At 34.4% G+C, this 20,345-nt stretch overlaps 1 protein-coding gene across 1 annotated transcript in view; it reads left to right on the forward strand.

Moving 5' to 3' along the window:
* The window catches only part of PUM1 (pumilio RNA binding family member 1), a 169,998-nt gene that overhangs the window by 17,107 nt on the left and 132,546 nt on the right, over nt 1-20,345 (forward strand).

The raw sequence follows: 20,345 nt of genomic DNA on the forward strand, positions 1-20,345 counted from the left end.
AACTGAACTGTTAACTTTCCCTTCGCTGTCCCCAAATCTTCTTCACCTCCTCCTGCCTTCCTGCTTACTGTCCAGGACACTACCATCCTTCTAGTTTCCCAGGCGACTTCCTCACCATCTCTTCCCCTTCCCTATCATCATCTTTTCCCCTCCCCCCATCCAATTTGTTGCCAAGGATTGTTGTCAGTTTCACCTTTGGAACATTTCTTAAACACACCCTCTCTCTCCTCTGAGAGTGACAAGACCTGTGCCAAGGCTCTCGCCTCCTCATGCCTCGACTACTGCAGCAGTCTGCCATGGTAGGCTTGCCACAGATCTCTCCCCTTCCTCCATTCAGTTGCAAGAGTGACTTTCCTAAAGCATGACTCCATACATGTCATCCCCCACTCAGGTGACTCCCTGTCATGTCTAGAAACAAATATAAAGTCCACTGGTATTCAGAGTCTTTCATACTTCATAATGTTCCCCCCACTCTTAATAGTTACCTTCCAGGGCAATTTTAAATTGGGAGCAATAATACACATAGTACTTATCACTGAGGATTGTGAGTTTCCAGTGATATATATGTAAACTATTTTGTAAATATGAACATTTATAAAACACTTTTAGGTGTGCAAAATGATTTACAAATGACTTGGGAGGTATAGTCATCTCCATTTTATAGATGAGAAAACTGAAGGAATCAGTAGTTAATTGGCTTATCCAGGATTACCCAGCTAGTATATGAAGTTTGATTGATTCCTAGTCCAGAATGTCACCCACTTTTCCACTTCTTAGTGTGACTCAGGAATATGCCTCCTGATAGAATCGTCAGAAAAATGTTTTATTCATTCTAAAAATATGCTTAATAAAGCCACATTCTTCCTTTAAGAACTATCTTCAGTATGGAAAGAGGTATATTCATTAAGATATATTCCTTTGGGGCCTATGATTTATAGGAGGAAAAGAAACAAAACATTTATTACGCAGCTATTATGTTCCAGGAACTAGAGTGTTTTACAGAAATCTTATTTGATCTTCACAACAACCATGGGAATGGGTGCTATCATTTTCCCCATTTTAGAGTTCAGGAATCTGAGACAGATGGAAGTTAAGTGACTTGCTCAGAATCACAGCTAGTAACTAGTAGATGAGGCGTAATTTGAACTCGTCTTCCTGATTCCAGTCTTGGTTCTCTATTCACTGAGAAATTTAACTTTTTCTAATAAGCTATGTTTGTGTTACAGGTAGTGATTTATATTTTTCAGTATTTTAAAAAATTTTTAGTTAGTGGTGATAACTGAAATTTATTGAAGTGGCAGGTATGGCCAAACCTACAGTTAGGAAAATGATTTTGGTGGCAGGTGGAGGGTAGTTTGGAGTGGGAGAGATTGGAGGTAAGTAGACCCACTAGCAGGCAATCATTGAGCTTGAGGGGATGGGGAATTGCACCAACTTGCTGACAGTGTCGGATGAGAGAAGGGTAGGGTTTGAGAGATGATTAATAGGCCTTGATAAGAAATTCCATAATGGAGGGTTAGAGATTCTGAAGAGTAGAGAATGACACTTAGGTTATGCATCTGGGCTTCTGGGAGGATGGTGTTACCTGGACAGTAATAGAGAAGGGAGGAGGTGGGAAAGATTTAAGGGAAAAGACAATGAGTTCTATTTTGTTGGAAAGGCAGATGGAGATGTGAGATTGAATCAGGAAAAAGGAAGGGCCAGGTAGATAGATTGGAGGATTTTCTTTTTTCTTTTTTCTTTTTCTGTTTTAATTAAAGCTTTTTATTTTCACAACATATGCGTAGATAGAAAACTATCACATTTATATCAACATTCATCCTTGCAAAACCTTGTGTTTCAAAATTTTCCCCTCCCTGCTCCTCTAGACAGTAAGTAATCCAATATGTTAAACATGTGGAATTCTTCTATACATATTTCTAAAATTATCATGCTACACAAGAAAAATCAGATAAAAAAGGAAAACAATGAGAAAGAAAATAAAATGCAAACAACAAAAAGAGGGCAAATAATATGTTGTGATTCATACTCAGTCCCCTCTCTAAGTGAAGAAGGCTCTCTTTAGCTCAAGACTATTGGAACTGGCCTGAAAAAATAACCACATCCATCAGAATTGATCATTGTATAATCTTGTTGTCGTGTACAATGATCTCTTGGTTCTACTTACTTCACTCAGCATCAGTTCATATAATTCTCTCCAGGCCTCTCTGAAATCATCCTGCTGATCATTTCTTATAGAACAATAATATTTCATAACATTCATATATCATAACTTATCTAGCCATTCTCCAACTGATGGGAATCCACTTAGTTTGATTTTTTTTTGCCACTATAAACTGCTGCTACAAACGTTTTTGCACATGTGGGTTCTTTCCCTCCTTTATGATCTCTTTGGGATACAAGCCCAGTAGAAACACTGCTGGATGAAAAGGTGTGCACAATTTGATAGCCCTATGGACATAATTTCAAGTTGCTCTCCAGAATGGTTGAATCAGTTCATAACTTCACCAACAATGTATCAGTGTCCCAGTTTTTCCACATCCCCTCCAACATTCATCATTATCTTTTGCTGTCATCTTAGCCAATCTGAGATGTGTGTAGTGGTACCTCAGAGTTGTCTTAATTTGCATTCCTCTGATCAATAATGATTTAGAGCATCTTTTTATGTGACTACAAAATGGTTTCAATTTCTTCATCTGAAAATTGTCTATTCATATCCTTTGACCATTTCTCAATTGGAGAATGGCTTGAAATTTTACAAATTTGAGTCAATTCTCTACATATTTTAGAAATTAGACCTTTATTAGAACCTTTGATTGTAAAACATTTTTTCCCAGTTTATTGCATCTCTTCTAATCTTGTCTTCATTGACTTTATTTGCACAAGACTTAATATAATAAAAATTATCCATTTTGCATTCCATAATGTACTCCAGTTCTTCTTTGGCCACAAATTCCTTCCTTCAATTGGAAAAATTTCAATATAGGAATGATAAATAAGTTCATAGGAATTAAATTCATAGAAACATGAAGAGCTTTAGAGGGAACAAAGAAGAGTGTCCAGGACAAAACCCTGAAGGAATGATTGGGATGAGAGCCTTGCAGGGGATACTAAGGAGAAGTGTCTAATAGGAGAACCAGGAGAGAATAGCATCCCCAACATCAAGAGAGTAGAATATCAGCTCTGTCAAAGGCTACAGAAAAGCTAAGAAAAATGTGAATTGAGAAAAGGTAATTTTGATTGGTAATTTTGAAGAGAACAGTTTCAATGAAGTGATGAGTTCAGAAGCTTCATTTGTTAGGAGTTAAGAAGACAGAGTAGAAAAATTGTAGATGGACCTTTCCAGTGAGCTGGAGAATTCTAAATGTTCTGTCAGGAGCATAAACCCCTCCAGTTTGAACTAGAGGAAGTGAATGCTCAGGTGAGATTAGAATTATATGTTTTATTCAGCAAGCATTAATTAAGCATCATTAGTGTTTTAGGGACTAGAAATACAGACACCAAAAGAAACATTTCAGAAAAAATATTCATACTGTGCACCAAACCATAATTTCTCAGTCATTGTATTTTCATCAGTAAAGTGAATCATGTAAAGTATTGCTATCCAAGAGTAATGTGATATACTTGATTAATCTTTTTGATTTCTTGATACATCATAATATATTTTGATAACTTTTTGCATAGTAACTTTTGAAAGAGGCAATACATTAGACAATGTGCTATCCTATTACAGATATTTTTCTTTTCCCTCTAATTTGTCCTATTGGGCAATTTTTTAAAAAGAAAAAATAAAATCCTGGTAACAAATACATATATCTGCCAAACAAATTCCCACATCAGCCATATCCAAGAATCTATATTTCATACATAATTTTTCAGTCCATCACTTTTTTGACAGAAGGCAAATATCTTATTAAAAGTACTGAGGAATTGAACGTTCTTTCAAAATCTTTTCAGATTTTTTTTTTGTTGTTGTTGTTGTCCTTGTATAAATTGTTCTCCTATCTGTTCATTTCATCAGTTCACAGAAGTCTTTCCAGTTTCTTTTGAACCTGTCCATTTAGTTATTTCTTCTTGCATAATAATATTTATTCCATTACACACACATATTTATGTATGTACACACACATTATATTTTGTTTATTATCATAATTGGATTACTTACGGGATATTCCCTTAGTTTTTCAATTTTTTGCTACTCTGGAAAGATCATCCATGGATAATTTTGTACATGGTTGTACATGGTTCCTTTCCTGATCTCTGAGGTATAGCCCTGGCATTGGTATTGCTAGGTGAAAGGTTATGCACAGTGACTTTTTGGATATAGTTCTGAGATACTTTTTCTACTAGCTGTTTAATCAGTTGTAGATTCTTTTCTATTAGAAATACATTAGTAGGCCTGTTTTTCCACTTCTCATACATTTTCAGCTTCTCATACATTTGTCATTTAAAATTTTTGTCACCTTTTCTGGGTTCCCGAGTATGGAAGATATCTTCAAATTTACTTTAATGTGTATTTCTGTAATTGGAAATAATATGGAGTGTTTTTCCATATGGTTGTTGACAGCATGGGTTTCTTTCCATGAAAACTGTGTATTCATATCCTTTAATCATTTATTAATTAGTGATTGGTTCTTGGTCTTATGAACAATGAATTGGTTCCCTCTATAGTTTGGATATGGAAGTTTTACCTTATTTCACTTAGTAGTGTACCTGTCTTACAATTCTGTCATCCATAACAAACAAAAAAAAAAGATTCATAAATTGGTGGTACCACTATTTATTCTTTCTTCTTCATTTGATATATTATCTTTTGTTCTTTATCCTACTGTTTTCATCCACTCAATTACTTTTTGTTTCTTTTCTACTCATAACTTCTCAGCATAGGATCTCTTTATTACTGACTTGGATTTATACATCTTCTGGCTTCTATTCTTCCTCACCTTCAATCTTTGGCTAGTGTTTGCCATTTGGCCATTTTTCTTACTCACAAATTGGTCATATCACATCCATCCTTCAAGCCTTTTCTACTCTCTTTTGGCTCTTTAGTAAATTTTAGCCTGGTATACAAGTCTCATTCATGATCTAAGGTTAGTTATTTTATCACCTTCCATGTGCTCCTTGCTTTAGCCAAACTTGACTGTTCATTTCTTGTACCTCGCCCATATTTTATTATCTTGATATTTTGCTTTCAGTTTTGTTATGCTTGAAATGCATCACCTACCTGTTCGATTACTGTTTAATCTTTAACCTTTTCCCTCTGAGAGACTAGTGAAGGTGATATAGTACATAGTCAGATAAATAAGAGGAAGTAGCGTATCCTAGCTCTCTTGAAAACTGTTCCAAAGAAGATCACTGATAAAATCTGAAGCTTCTAGGTCAGAGAAAAATGGGTACAGGCCCCCCCCCCAAAAAAAAAAAATCAAGTGCTGAGGAACCACAGTGAAGTTCATATAAGATTTAACAGCTACTGTTTAAAGGAAAGCATGGAATGCAGTTTTCCAAAAGACAAAAGATATGAACAATCAAGAATAACTTACCTAAAAAATGGAAGTATAATACTTTAGGACAAAGTTCCTTAAAGTGTGGATTGTGTAACTTAATATGGAGATCATGAAATTATTATCAGCAAATATATTTACATCTACCTGGTTTCTGGGATGAAATAGAAAAAAGGTTAAGAAGCCCTGATATAGGGATCAGAGTAGCTGAGTAAAAATTCTTGAAAAACAAATAAGGAGTCAAGAAACATAAAGAAAATGCCAGTGAATAACCAGAAGACATTTTATAAGTATGTGCTATTTTACATTCTGTTTTGGAGGGATGAGATGATGTAAGTACTCCGTTAGAACCTCCAAGTCAGAAATTGTTACTGTAGGAGTCATATTATCAAGATGTAAATCCTGGAATGGTTTTAAAGTTTAATGATCTTTCCCTAAATTATACATTATCTGAACCTCACTTTATTGGTCAAAGAAAGATGGAACATGCAGACTAGAATTTGGTATAGATTCAGCTCAGAAACAGGAAGGAAAAGGGAAAGGGAAAAAGAAGGAATTAGAGGGAAAGTAGATTCAATGAGAGATTAGTTAAAAGCAAAGCTTATACTAAATTCATTGTGAGATTTGGAGTGGTTTAAAAAAGAAACTGCAGTGGTGGTGAGGAGGAAAGAGAATTAAAAAGAGATAGGATGGAAATATATAATTTCTGATCAGAATGTGAATGTGAATGAGGTGAATTCATCCATAAAATGAGAAGATAGCAAAATGAATTACAGGAAACCAACAAAAATAGTTTTTGTTTGTTTGTTTTTGAGACAGTTGGGGTTAGGTGGATTGTCCAGGGTCACACAGCTAGGAAGTGTTAAGTGTCTGAAGTAAAATTTGAACTCTGGTCCTCCTGACTCTTGGGCTGGTGTGTCATCTAGCTGACTCCCTTCCCTCATTTTTTTTTTTTTTAATTAATAGTACACAGACTTTATCCTGAAATCAGAAATGATTCTTTAAAATACTATCAGCAAATTATAAAATGTAACAATCATTTAATATTTTCATCACTTTCGGGTGTCTTGAATGTTCCTTAGTTTGCTGCTGCTTTTCATATCATCTCCATTTTAAACAGAACAACTGTTCTTAATACTAACCCTATAGAATCAAGTAAAACGAATTTTGTATTTCATATATTTTGTAGCAACAGAATTCCCTAAAATAAGTCATCTATAGACTCATTTTTCTTTATTAAATATTGCCATTTTCCATCTCATAACTTTTAAATCTGTGAAGATGTGCCTTCTGGACTACAAGGATACTGAGAAAAGCTTCTGTAAAACCATTCAGCTTTCATTATGGAGCTTTACCATGCTTTTAAATGGATTTTGTAATCCTTTTTGGCTTGCATGAAGATAGAATTACAACAAAAATATTCTTTACAAGAAATATGTTGACACATAAAGACACATGGACTTAAAATAAAGGAATGAAACAATCTATTATGCTTCAATTGAACTAAAAGCAGCATTAGTAATCGTGATTTCAGACAAGACAATTAAATGAGATAAGCAGGGAAACATCATTTTGCTAAAGTAGAGAAATTATTTTTAGTGCTTTTTAACATAAATGAACTAAATACCTTAGTATCTAAAGGAAAAACCAGTGATGGAGGAAAGTATAAAACTATGACAGTAGGGAAACTTCAATATACTTCTTCAAAGCTTGCCAAATAAAAGCAGTGAACAAGAAAGAAGTTAGTGGTCTAAATAGAATTTTTGGAAAATTAGGTTAGGATAGATCTCTGATTACTTTTGAGTAGGAATAGAAAGCAGTATATGTGTTTCTTAAGCTATGCATGACACCTTTACAAAAATCAACCTCACATTTGTGTCAAAAACTTCACAAACAAATGCAGAAAGAAATAATGCCAAACTCTTATTTTTTCCTCCCCTCCAGCCCTCTATTGAGAGGGCAAGCAATATGGTGTAAGTTATGTAGGAGAAGTCATGTTAAATCATATTACCATGTTGCAAAACAACAACAAAATAAAAACAAGAAAAATAAAGTGGAAAAAAGGTGCTTCATTTTGCACTCAGAGTTTATTAATTCTCTCTGAAGGGAGATAACAATTTTCATCTTGGGTCTTTTGGAATTGTTTCATATCACATTGATCAGAATAGCTAAATCTTTCACTGTTGGTCAACATTGGGATAGTGCTGTTTCTATGTACAGTGTTTTCCTGATTTTGCTTACTTTACTTTTCATCTCTTTGATCAGATTGTTTTTCTGAAATCATATCCTTTATTATTTCTTATACTACAATATTATCCTATGGCAATCAAATACCATCATTTACTCAGCCATTTCCCAATTGGTAGGCATCCCCTCCATTTCAAAATCTTTGCCATCACAAAAAGTGCTAAAAATGTTTTTGAGCATATAGGTTCTTTTTCCTTTTCTTTGATATGTTTAAAATACAGACTTAATAGTGATGTTGCTAGGTCAAAGCATATGCACAGTTTCAAAATGTCCTCTAGAATGATTGGACCAATTCACAACTCTACCAACAGTGCATTAATGTTGCTGTTTATTCACAGCCCCACCAACTGTTGGCATTTCATTTTAGTTAATCTAAAGTTTAAAATGATACATCAGTCATTTTAATTTTAATTTTTTCATGTGGCCCTTGATGACTTTGATTTTCCCCCCCACCCCCTGAAAACTGTCTGTACATATCCTTTAAGCATTTATGAATGGGGGACATATTTGAAAAATGAAACCTTTATCAAAGGAACTTGTACATTTACTTCTTCCCAGGTTACTGTTTTCCTTTTAGTTTTGGCAGCATTGGATTTGTTTGTACAAATAAATGTGTCCTTTCTTGACTAAATGCAATAAAAAATGATTACTGAAAAGAAGATTAACATTAATTGGAGGCTAAATAAAGAATTGATGACTCATAGAAACAGTTGATAATTTCATTAACCATAATGACAGCAGTGAGACAATATACTGAAATACTAGCTTTTTATTTTCAAAATATATACAAAGATAGTTTTCAACATTCACCCTTGCAAAACCTTGTGTTCCAAAATTCTCCCCCTTCTAGTCACCTCCTCCCCTAGACTTCTAGTAATCCAATATATATATTACCATCTGCAATTTTTCTATACACATTTCCACAATTGTTAAACTGAAGATTTTTAAATGCAAAGAAGTCCTTATAGAGATCAATTTATATTTCTAAACAGTTTAGTCAAAAGAATAAAGAAAAAAATCAGTAATCATGAAAACATTTGAAACCTTTGATTTAATAAACCAAACTTGGGGAGTGTGTTTGAAAAAAAACAAACTATCAGACAATTTGGTTAAAAAGAAGAGAGGAAAACCAAATTACCAATATTAGATAGGAAAAAAGCATTCACAATAAATGAAGAAATAAAACATTATTAAAAACTTTTGCTCAATCATATACCAATAAACCCGACAAATTAAATGGCATGTTTGAATACATTGCAAACATATAAATAAGATCAACAGAGCAAGTAGCAGAGAATTTAGATGTAGTCAGTGCTAAGACCAGAAAGACAAAGAAAACAAAACAAAACAAAAAACTAATTGAAGGAATAAGCAGAGACAAGAAGCACAATTATCAATTTTTTTCAGATCACATGGTATACATGGAGAATTCTAGAGAATCAATTGAAATTAGTTAAAACAGGAGAGTTGCAGGATATTAAAAAAATCACAAATCTCTACTATTTCTATATTTTACCAATAATACGGAGAGACAGATACTTCATTGAAATTAATTCTAGGATCTATTAAATATTTGAGTCTCCCTACCAAGATATACCCTGGAATTATGTGAATATAGCTCCAAAGTAATTTAAAGAAATCATGGCCAAAATAAGTGGAGAAATATTAATTGTTCACCAGTAGGATGAGTGAACGTACTAAAATAACAGTATCACAAAAATAAATTTTCTTAGTGCCTTGTTGATTGGTCTATCAATGTATTATGTTAACTAGAAAAAAATAATTAAATTAATCTGTAGTAATAAAACATCAAGAATTTCATGGAGGAAATAAAGAACTGAGGAGGAAAAGGGGCTTAGCAGTCTTAAGGAAGGGAAGGAGCAGGCATAAAGTTCTTACTATGTGCCAGGCCCTGTGGTCAGTGCCTTAAGTATATCTCATTTTATCTTTACAACATCTGTGAGATATAGGTACTGTTTTTTTTATTCTCATTTTATAATTGAGGAAACTGTGCCATATTAACAGTGTATATGTATGTGTGTATGTGTATTTTTTAAATATAAAATCACAAATTTCCTTTTACCCTGTTTACTTTTTCTCAGAAAATTGCACAATGAATACTACACATCATTTTCAAAACTACCCTGATTATTTTGTCCTTCTAAGTTTTCTTTTTTTTTTTTCTATTTTTCTGTGCACTTATTTTTTTCTCCCCCTTAGATTTCAAACACATTGTAAAGTCATAGTCATCAAAAATTATTTAGTACTGGCTAAGAAATAGAAAAATTGATCAGTGGAGTAGATTAGATACATTAATAAACCATCGAATTTGGTAGTCTAGAGTTAGACTACTGCTTCTTTGATAAGTACTCACTGTTAGAAACTGGTGATAAACTGTATAGTCTGGCAGGAAATGGGTATAGATCAATAGCTTATACCATATACAAAGATATATTCCAAATGCATTACCTAGATATAAATGATCATGTGAAACATAATGAAAGAATAAGACAGAAATTCCCCTACAACTCTATGGTTAAAGGAAGAATTTGTTACTAAACAAGGGATAGAGAAGATCATAGTAAATAAAATGTACAATTTTGAAAGGTAAAAAACTTTTCAATTTTATTTAACACAATCCAATGCTGCTATGATGGGGGGGGAAAAACACCACCAAAAATCTTTGTGATAAATTGTTTTGACAAAGATATTATTTCCCAAGAACTGTAAGGAACTGATTTCAATTTAGAGAGCTAAGAGCCATTCACCAGTTTGATCCATAGTCATATGATGTACACAATCTGGCAGTGTTTAGAGGAAGATATACAAACTTTTAAAAAAAACTTTATTTTCAAAAATATATGCATAAATAATTTTCAACATTTATCCTTGCAAAAACTTGTGTTCCAAATTTTTTTCTCCCTCTCTTCATCCCTCCCCTCCTCCAGATGGCAACTAATCCAAATATATGGTAAACATGTGCAATTTTTCCATACACAAGACCATTGGAACTTGCATTGGAACTACTAAGTGAAATAAGGTAAAATTTCCATATCCAAACTATATAGGGAACCAATTCATTATTCATAAGACCAAGAACCAATCACTAATTAATATCATTTTGGATATATAAACTTTCAATAATAACATAGTAAGAAATGCTCCAAATCACAAGTTCAGATTAAAATAGCTCTGAGGCTTTACCTTTTGCCCATGAGACAGTTGAAGTAGACACAAAAGGAAAATAACCAGTGTTGGTAGACAATGTAGGAAAACAAAAACATTTACCCTTTGTTGGTAGGGCTGTGAACTGATAACAGCCAATCTGGAAATCTGTTTGGTACCATGTCCAGTTTTATGTATTCTGATCCCAGTGATTGCATGTCTTTTCTTTTCTTTTTTCTTTTTGCTGAGGCAATTGGGGTCAAATGACTTGCCCAGGGTCACACAAATAGGAAGTAGTAAGCGCCTGAGGCCAGATTTGAACTCAGGTCCTCCTGACTTCAGGGCTAGTGCTCTATCTCCTGCACCACCTAGCTGCCCCAAGCAATAGCATGCCCTTGTCTGTCTCCCAATATGATTGAAGAAAGAATCAAAAATATGATGCTTTAAAAATATTTATTGCAACTTTGTTTGTATTTGTAAAGAGTTAAAAAAATGAAGGAGTATCCGTCATTTGGGGAAAGACTTATGGAATATTATAATACAGTGTTACTACACTGTTAAGAAATGATGAGATGGTTTCAGAGAAACTGAGAGGTATTATGTGAACTGAGGTAAAAAGAAGGGAGTACAACTAGGAGAGCAATTTATACTATTAACATCAAGGCTATAAAATTGAATAATTTTTAAAAGAAGTCTTGATTAATACAATGATTCACTTGATTCCACAATAGAATGCTACCCACCTCTTGTTAAAGAATGATGAACTAACATGCAGAATAAGATACATTTTTGTATGAGAATTTGTTTTGTGATGGTATGCATATTTTTTGCAATTGCTTTTTTTCTTTTTCCTTTTGCTGGGAGAAGCTGCAACTGGAATCTAGGGCTCTTATTTCTCAATTCAATATGTGTTTCATTATAACACATAGCTTTTCCAGCTTTGAACTAGGCTTTGAAGATGAGATAAAATATGGATTGATGCAGGAAAAAAAGAAGTATTATATTTCTTTTGAAGAGAATAGTGTGAGAACAGTTACAGAAATTGAATGAAATAAGCATGGTATTTGGGGAACCCAAGTGACAAGATAACTTTAATATTAAGGTTTATATTAGAAAATATTGGGAGGAAAAATGGAAAATCTTGCATTAGATGAAGCAAAATGAGTGTTTTTTCTTGGTTCCTATACATGAGAACCAGCAGTGATAGTTGTTGATCTGAAGAACTTTACTTGCCATTTTAGAATTTTAGACCCTTGAAATTACTTGGTTAAAAGTAGTTGCAGACTAATGAATGAAATGAACTAAGCACATACCTTGTGCATTTTCTCTTTTTTCTCCCCTTCCCCATGATATGTAACAGCAATGTTTAACACTTTTTTTATGAGACAATTGGGATTAAGTGCCTTGCTCAGGGTTACACAGCAAGTAGGTGTCTGAGGCCAAATTTGAACTCAAATCTATCTGACTCTAGGACTGGTGTTCTATCCACTGTGCTATTTAGCTGTCCCTAACAATAAACTTATTTATTTATTTATTTATTTTGATTTTGAGTTCCAGATTTGCTTTCATGTCTTTGTGGCTGTGTCTTATTCATTAACGTGGATGCATATCAAAGATGTGTCTTTGGTACCCTTTAAAAATAGTCTTTGTACTTTTTCCTTTGGCAATTTCAGTGGTTCCTCATATCTTTTAATATGTGACATTAATCAGTTTTACCAATCCTTAACTTATCTGTCAAGCTCTGACCTTCATTTCAAACTGCCAATAGAGTATCTTTATCTTGTTGGCATTCCCTCCCCTGCAAATGTGCCCAAAACTGAGTTCATTTTCATTCTATGTATTCTTATATCTCAATGTTTTCCTTTTTGCATTTGAATGCTAAAGCATTTGGAATATGTTTAATATTGATATTCATATATTGTCTATGGCCCCTTTCAGAATAATGTAGTTTGTCCTTTTTTTTTTTTTTTTTTTTTTAATTGTTGGATAACATTGAAATTCCTCCTTTTTTTGATTGACATTTCCATCCTCAGCTTTATTTATTTGTTTATTTACTTTTTTATTTTCTGATGTAATTGGGGTTAAGTGACTTGCCCAGGGTCACACAGCTAGGAAGTGTTAAGTGACTGAGGTCATATTTGAACTCAGGTCCTCCTGACTTCAGGGCTAATGCTCTATCCACTGTGCCACCTAGCTGCCCTTTTCTCCATTTTATTGTGTGTGTCTTTTAAGTTTGTTTCTTTGTAAGCAATAGATTGTAGACTTTTAATATTCAGATTGTCACTTTTTCATTTTATTGGATTGTTTTATCTATTCACTTTTAAAATTATGAAAGGTTTATCTTTTCCATTTATTAATTTTTTCCCCCACATTAGGTTCTCTTCCTCTGTACTGCCCTTTCACTGTATTTTTAATTATGTAATTTTTTGTTGTTGTTGTTTGGGGTAGCGTTCCCCATTCCTGCCCGCTGGCTTCATTTTTTTTCTCCAAACAGCTCTTTCTGGTTGGTTACCTTATTTCCCTTTGGAGTTTTGCTTATTAGTTCCTTCCCCCCCCCCCTTTTCTCTCCTTTTCCTCTTAGATAGAATATCTTCCCCATCCCCACCTCCCAACTTGTTTTTTTCATTAATTTTTAAAGTTTTATTTTTCTGTATTCTATTGCAGTGAGGATTTTTCTTCTACTTACCCCCCAGTCCCTTTGTATTTTCTTTATTCCTTATCGAATCAAAACTCCTCAAATAGTCACTATTCTGGATTTTCCCCTCTATTGTATAGAGTTTGCCTCTATAGACACCCCCTCTCCCTTTTCCCATTCTTTAGGTATTAGGATATCTCCCCATGGCAGGCCTTCCCCTTCCTCCTTTATGTTGCTTACCCCCAATTATCCCCAATTATGTTGCTTACCACTGACCTTTGCTAAATTCTTTATATCCCTCTCCCATTTTCCTCAAAATATCTTCCTTGGGTCCATATCCTTCCATTTCTCCAGGTGGTTGTTGTTCCCTGAGTGCCATCTTCCCCTTTCTAAGACCCAGATCTCTCAGCCAAAACTCAGGAAACTTTAGGTTCCATCTCCCTATATAGAACATTTCTTTTTACCCATAAAGAGTACCTCCGTGCTACCACTAAAACAAGACCTGTCCCATTTCCTTCATTCTCTTTCTCTCTCCACTTCCTCATTTTCTCTTCCTCAGACTTTTTTCTTTGTAGCCACAAGAATACCCTTCCTCTTTGTTAGTTTTTTTTTTTTTTTAATAATAGCTTGTTATTTTAAAAATATATGCAAGGGAAGTTTTTAACATTCACCCTTGCAAAACATTCTGTTCCAAATTTTTTTCCTCCCTTCCCCTGTCCATATTTCCAGTTATTGTTCTGTACAAGAAAAATCAGATCAAAAAGGGAAAAACAAGAGAAAGGAAACAAAATGTAAGCACACAACAAAAAAGGTGAAAATGCCATGTTGTTATCCACATACAGTCCCCACGGTCCTATTTTTGGATACAGATGGCTCTCTCCATCACAAGTCTGTTGGAATTGACCTGAATTACCTCATTGTTGAAAAGAGCAAAGTCCATCACAGTTGATCATCACATAATCTTGTGGTTGCTGTGTAGAATGTTCTCTTAGTTCTACTCACTTCACTTAGAATCAGTTCATGTAAGTCTTTCCAAGCCTTTCTGAAGTTAGCCTTCTCATCATTTCTTATAGAGCAGTAATATTATAAAACTTTCATATACCATAACTTATTCAGCCATTCCCTAGCTGATGAGCATCGCCACTTGGTTTCCAGTTTCTTGCCACTACAAAAAGGGCTGCTGCAAAAATGTTTGCACATATGGGACCTTTTCCATTTTTTATGATCTCTTGAGGATTCAGACTCAGTAGAGACACTGCTGGATGAAAACGTATGTACAACTTGATAGACCTTTGAGTATATCTGCAAATTGCTCCAGAATGGTTGGATCATTTCACAACTCTACCAACAATGCATTAGTATTCCAGTTTTCCCACATCCCCTCCAGCTTTCATCATTACCTTTTCCTGCCATTTTAGCCAATCTGAAAAGTAAGACTACTGCCTCAGAGTTGTCTTAATTTGCATTTAATCAGTAGTGATTTAGAGCATTTTTTTCTTTTAATTTTTTTTTTATTATTATAGCTTTTTATTTAGAAGATATATACATGGGTAATTTTTCAACATTGACCCTTGCAAAACCTTCTGTTCCAACTTTTCCCCTCCTTCCCCCCACCATCTCCCCTTGATAAAGTATATGTTAAATACAATATATGTTTATATATCCATACAGTTATTTTGCTGCACAAGAAAAATTGGACTAAGACATAAGGTAAAAATAACCTGAGAAGGAAATCAAAAATGCAAGGGGACAAAAACAGAGGGAGTGAAAATGCTATGCTGTGGTTCATACTCATTTCCCATAGTTCTTTCTTTGGGTGTAGCTGGTTCTTTTCATTATTGAACAAATGGAACTCATTTGGTTCATCTCATTGGTGGAAGAGAGCCATGTCCATCAGAAATGATCATCATATGGTATTGTTGTTGAAGTATATAATGACCTGCTGGTTCTGTAGAGCATTTTTTCATATGCCTAGAAACAGCTTTAATTTCTTCACCTGAAAATTGTGTGTTCATATCTTTTGACCACTTGTCAGTTTTGGGAATGGCTTGTATTCTTATAAAATTGAGTCAGTTCTCTATATATTTTAGAAATGAAATTAGGCCTTTTTTTCAATATTTTCTCCTGTTTCTCACTTTCTGACTCTCTCTCTTTTGATGGTTATTATTATTATTATTATTTTTTTTTGTGGGCTAGATTTCAAAGTACCTTGGCTTCTTTCCACACAGGGCTATTCACAATTCACCAGTCTAGATTTCTTTTCCAAAGGACTTGTGGAGAGATAGAACTGACCCCAGCTCGATGTTGGGCTTTGTGGCGTTTCTTGTGTTCCCCCTATCTCTTATACATAGAGAGGGCTTGCTGCCTTTTCTAGTAATACACAGCGATGCTGTGCTATTGCTATCATTGTCCAAGCAAATTTCTGCCTTTCAGAATTTGGATTCCAAGCCTCTGGTAGTAGATAGGGATTAGGGTGTAGAGTTGAGTCGTATTACAAATTTAAATACATATCTTGCTCTGTTCCTTCTGTTCCTGTGCTGCAGTACTCTGTTGCAGCTCAGAGTGCTCCCACTGCACTAGCTATCATGACATCAGCAAATTTCTACGGTTTAATGTTTGGATCTCCTTGACACTGGAAGGAGGGAGGGTGAGCTCAGGGTGTGGGGTTGCATTCTGTTGTGAGCCTGTGGGTCAGGTTGGATTGTGAGCCTTGCTCCTGAGAGCATGGTGTCTGTTCAGAGAAGGGTTGCTGAGTGACTGCTTACCTTCTTTGGGTTTTTTATATATTTGATTATGGAGATAGCTGCAATTACTTTTATCGCTGGTGCATAATTTCTATTTTTGAGAGTTTATGAAGACCAGAGAAAATATCCAATTCTTCATCTTGTGGGATATATGAATTGGAAGGACTCATGATCTTTCTGTCTAAACCTGTTCTTCCCTTTGACTTCACCATTTCTGTTATGTGTCCTTTCCTCATTTCTCCAGCAGCTACTATCCATTAAATGCCATTTCTATATTTTGTATGTATTGATACATATGCCTGTTGCCCTCCCTAGGAAATAAGCTCTTGACATACAAACATGGTTTAACTTTTATTTCTTTATTCCTAGTTCCTCTTCTGGTTTTTGGTACATGGTAGGGATATATTAAATACTTCATTGAAATCAAGAGGTCAACACTCTATAGTGGTATTTGCATGAACTCATTTAATACTATGTTACATCATCAAATCAAATTTAAAAATGTGGTTTTCTTTTATGATAGCTATTCATAGAACTGGGTCATTTTTCTGGAAATTACAGGCAAGTTATATACTTAAGGAGCTCAGATTTACTCATTAGTGTAGATTATACAAGAAAATTATAGACCTTATGCAACATTTTGCTGTGAGCTGCAAAAGCTTAGCACTCACTGAATACCTAGCAATTTATGATCTTTGCTAGGTTTATTTATCAGACGCTTGCTACCTTTCAGTAAACTAACATGACAAAATCCTTCTAGTACAAATACTGATCTCAAAATAACCTTGAATTCAGTAATAAATTATTAGACCATGTCTAAAAACTATTGCCACAGTTTTATATTGTTCCATAAAAATTTAAGAAAAATGTTTTTAATAGCTTATCAAATAAATACTCATTATGTCCAAATCATGAGGAGAAAAAAAACTTTTAAAATATAGTTAGTTAATGGAGCTGTCCCTAAAATGGAGGTATGGAGGATAAATTTGGATTTGCATACTTCTATTTAATTGTAAAATTATTAAACATAAAAGAAGAATGTTTCTATGTAGATAGATTCCATTGAAATAAAAGGTGAACAGCGAAAGAACACTGGAAAATGAGTGTGGACTGCTTGCATTTTTGTTTTTCTTCCCAGGTTATTTTTACCTTTCTGAATCAGATTTTTCTTGTGCAATAAGAGAACTTTATAGATAGGTACACATATATTGTATTTAAAATATACTTTAACATGTTTAACATGTAGAAGACTGCCTGACATTTAGGGGAGAGGGTGAAGGGAAGGAAGGAAAAAGTTGGAACAGAAGTGATTGCAAGGGTCAATGTTGAAAATTTACCCATAAGTATGTTCTGTCAATAAAAAGCTATAATAATAAAAAATTTGCATTTTTTCAAATAAATAGTAATTTAGAGCATTTTTTCACATAAAAAAAAGAAATAAAGGTGAAAATTGCATAAGTCTAGTAAAGATTTTTAAGTTTATGTTTAATTACTCCATCTCCATGGTTGAAGAAGGCTTAGGGATGGTGTAAATGTTATATCATGAAACTCAGGTTTTGTCCAGTAACACACTTTTTTTTTTTTTCCTGAGGCAATTGGAGTTAAATGACTTGCCCAGGATCACACACACAGCTAGAAAGTATTAAGTGTCTGAGACCAGATTTGAATTCAGGTCCTCCTGACTTCAGGCTGATGCTCTATTCACTACACCAACTAGCTGCTCCAAGTGGTACACTTTGAAAGGCCAAAATACCACACGTTTTTAAAGGAGTGGGGCTCACTCTTCTACTGGTTCTTCTCCAAATCTAGTTTTGCTATTACACCATTCTGGGTGATGAATTAGAATGTGTCTGGAGGAGAGGGACTAACATAATAGTAGACAGCTGAGAAACTGTCCTATTAGAAACAGTTAAGAGAACTCAAACTTTGTATGTTGGAGAAGTGGTTTGGGGGTACTGCTAGAGGAACCATTATCATTGTATAAATTTGGAGCCTTAAGATATGGAAGAGGGATTAACTATTTATTCTGGGTGCTACTGGACCTAGGACCAGATGGATGATGGTTTACCAGAAAGCAAATAAGATTTGAGGTAGTGAAGTTCTTATCATTGGAATTGTTCCAACAGAGATAGAATAAACCATACTCTAGAGGGTGTTCCTGTAGGGTTGGAGATTGGTTTACAGCACCTTGCTCCCTCTCCAGTTCCAGGTCACACATCCAGGGTAGGGGAGGGTTTTCTGAGGTTGAGAAAGGTCTTGAACATTGGATTGTGTTCTGAGTGAGGAACAAGGTCAGAAGTGAACAGCTATGTGGTTTTGACACCAAAAGCATGGTGGGTTTTTTTGACTCTTAGCTTCTAGCTCATTCTGAAGCCCTTATAGAGTCCCATAATCAGGGTTGGAATCCGTGACCAGAGGGAAATCTGCAGTTCTGTACCTTTAACCCTGCAGACTTTCCAGCTACCTGATAGTGGATAGTTTTCCTCCATATACATCTTACAGAGTGAAACCTAAATCAAGAACTTTCAGAACCTAGGCTGGGGGCATTGACAAGATTCATGGCTCTGAATCAAATTACACTGGGAATACTGAAAGTTTTCAGGTGTCCTCCGTGGGCTGTCCCTGAGATAATTCAGATTGTGAACTCCTTGATGGAAGGAAATGTTTGTTTTTTCCATTTTAATAATTTCTAGTTAGATTTAAAGAGTTTTCAACATTCATTAAGATTTTGAGATTCAGATTTTTTTCTCTCTTCCTTACCTCCCCTCTTCCCAAGACAACAAGCAGTCTGATGTAAGTTATAGCTGTACAATCATTTCTAACATATTTCATGTTGGGAAAGAAAAATCAGAACAAAAGGGAGTGGAAAGTTCATGAGAGGAAAAAAACAAACAAACCAAAACACTAACCAGAAAAGTGAAAGTAGTATGTTTTGATCTACATTCAGACCCCAGAGTTCTTTCTCTCTGGATGCTGATGGCATTTTCTATTCCAAGACTATTGAAATTGTTTTGGATCACTGCATTATTGAGAGGAGCTTCAGTCTGTCATAGTTGATCATCATACTATGTTGCTATTTTTGTCTACAATGTATTCCTGTTCTCACTTAGCATCAGATCATATAAGTCTTTCCAGGCATTTCTGAAACCAGACTGTTCAATCTTTTCTTATAGAACAACAGTATTGCATTACCTTCATATATCATAGTTATTCAGCCCATGTAGTGGATACCCACCTAGTTGCTAATTCCTTGCCATCAAAAAAGAGTTGCTTCAAACATTTTTGCACATATTGATTCTTTTCCCTCTGGCACTATTTTGTTTTGTTTTGTTTTTTGCTGCTTTTTATATCTCCAGCATTTAGCACAATGACTGGATATATTAAGTGCTTAATAACTGTTTATTGAATGAGTGACAATGGAATCACATAACAATCAATACCCTAAAAAGAGCAGCCAGGTCATGCTAGCCCTGAGATTGAGCAAACAAACAAAAGGATTCCACTATAAAGAGCTGTTATAATGGAAGAATGCTTAACACACAAACCCAGAAAAAGAGAATGACTCCAAAATATCAGCAGAACCTCAAATAAAACACAGCTTGGGCACAAATTCAATTGGTATTCCTGGAAGGGATGGAACAAGACTTTTAAAATGTTTTTGTCAATGAAATGATAGTGCTAATGGGAAAAACTGAAAAAGAAATGAGATCTTTGGAAGAAAGAATTGGAAAGATAATTAATAACTTGGCAAAAGAGGTAAAAATCCTTGCCCAAGTAACAAAATCCCTGAAAATTTTGTTGTTGTTCAGTCTTTTCCAGTAGCATTTGATTTTCCTTGATCCCATTTGGGGTGTTCTTGCCAAGATACTGGAATGGGTTTGCCATTTTCTTTAGTTCATTTTCTTTTTAAAAATTTTTATTAAAGCTTTTTATTTACAAAACATATACATGGGTAATTTTTCAACATTGATCCTTGCAAAACTTTGTGTTCCAAATATTTCCCTTCTTCTCCCTGTTGTCTCCCTTAGATGACAAATAGTCCAATACATGTTA

This window comes from Sminthopsis crassicaudata, chromosome 3 (genome assembly GCF_048593235.1).
Source record: "Sminthopsis crassicaudata isolate SCR6 chromosome 3, ASM4859323v1, whole genome shotgun sequence".
Lineage (NCBI taxonomy): Eukaryota > Metazoa > Chordata > Mammalia > Dasyuromorphia > Dasyuridae > Sminthopsis > Sminthopsis crassicaudata.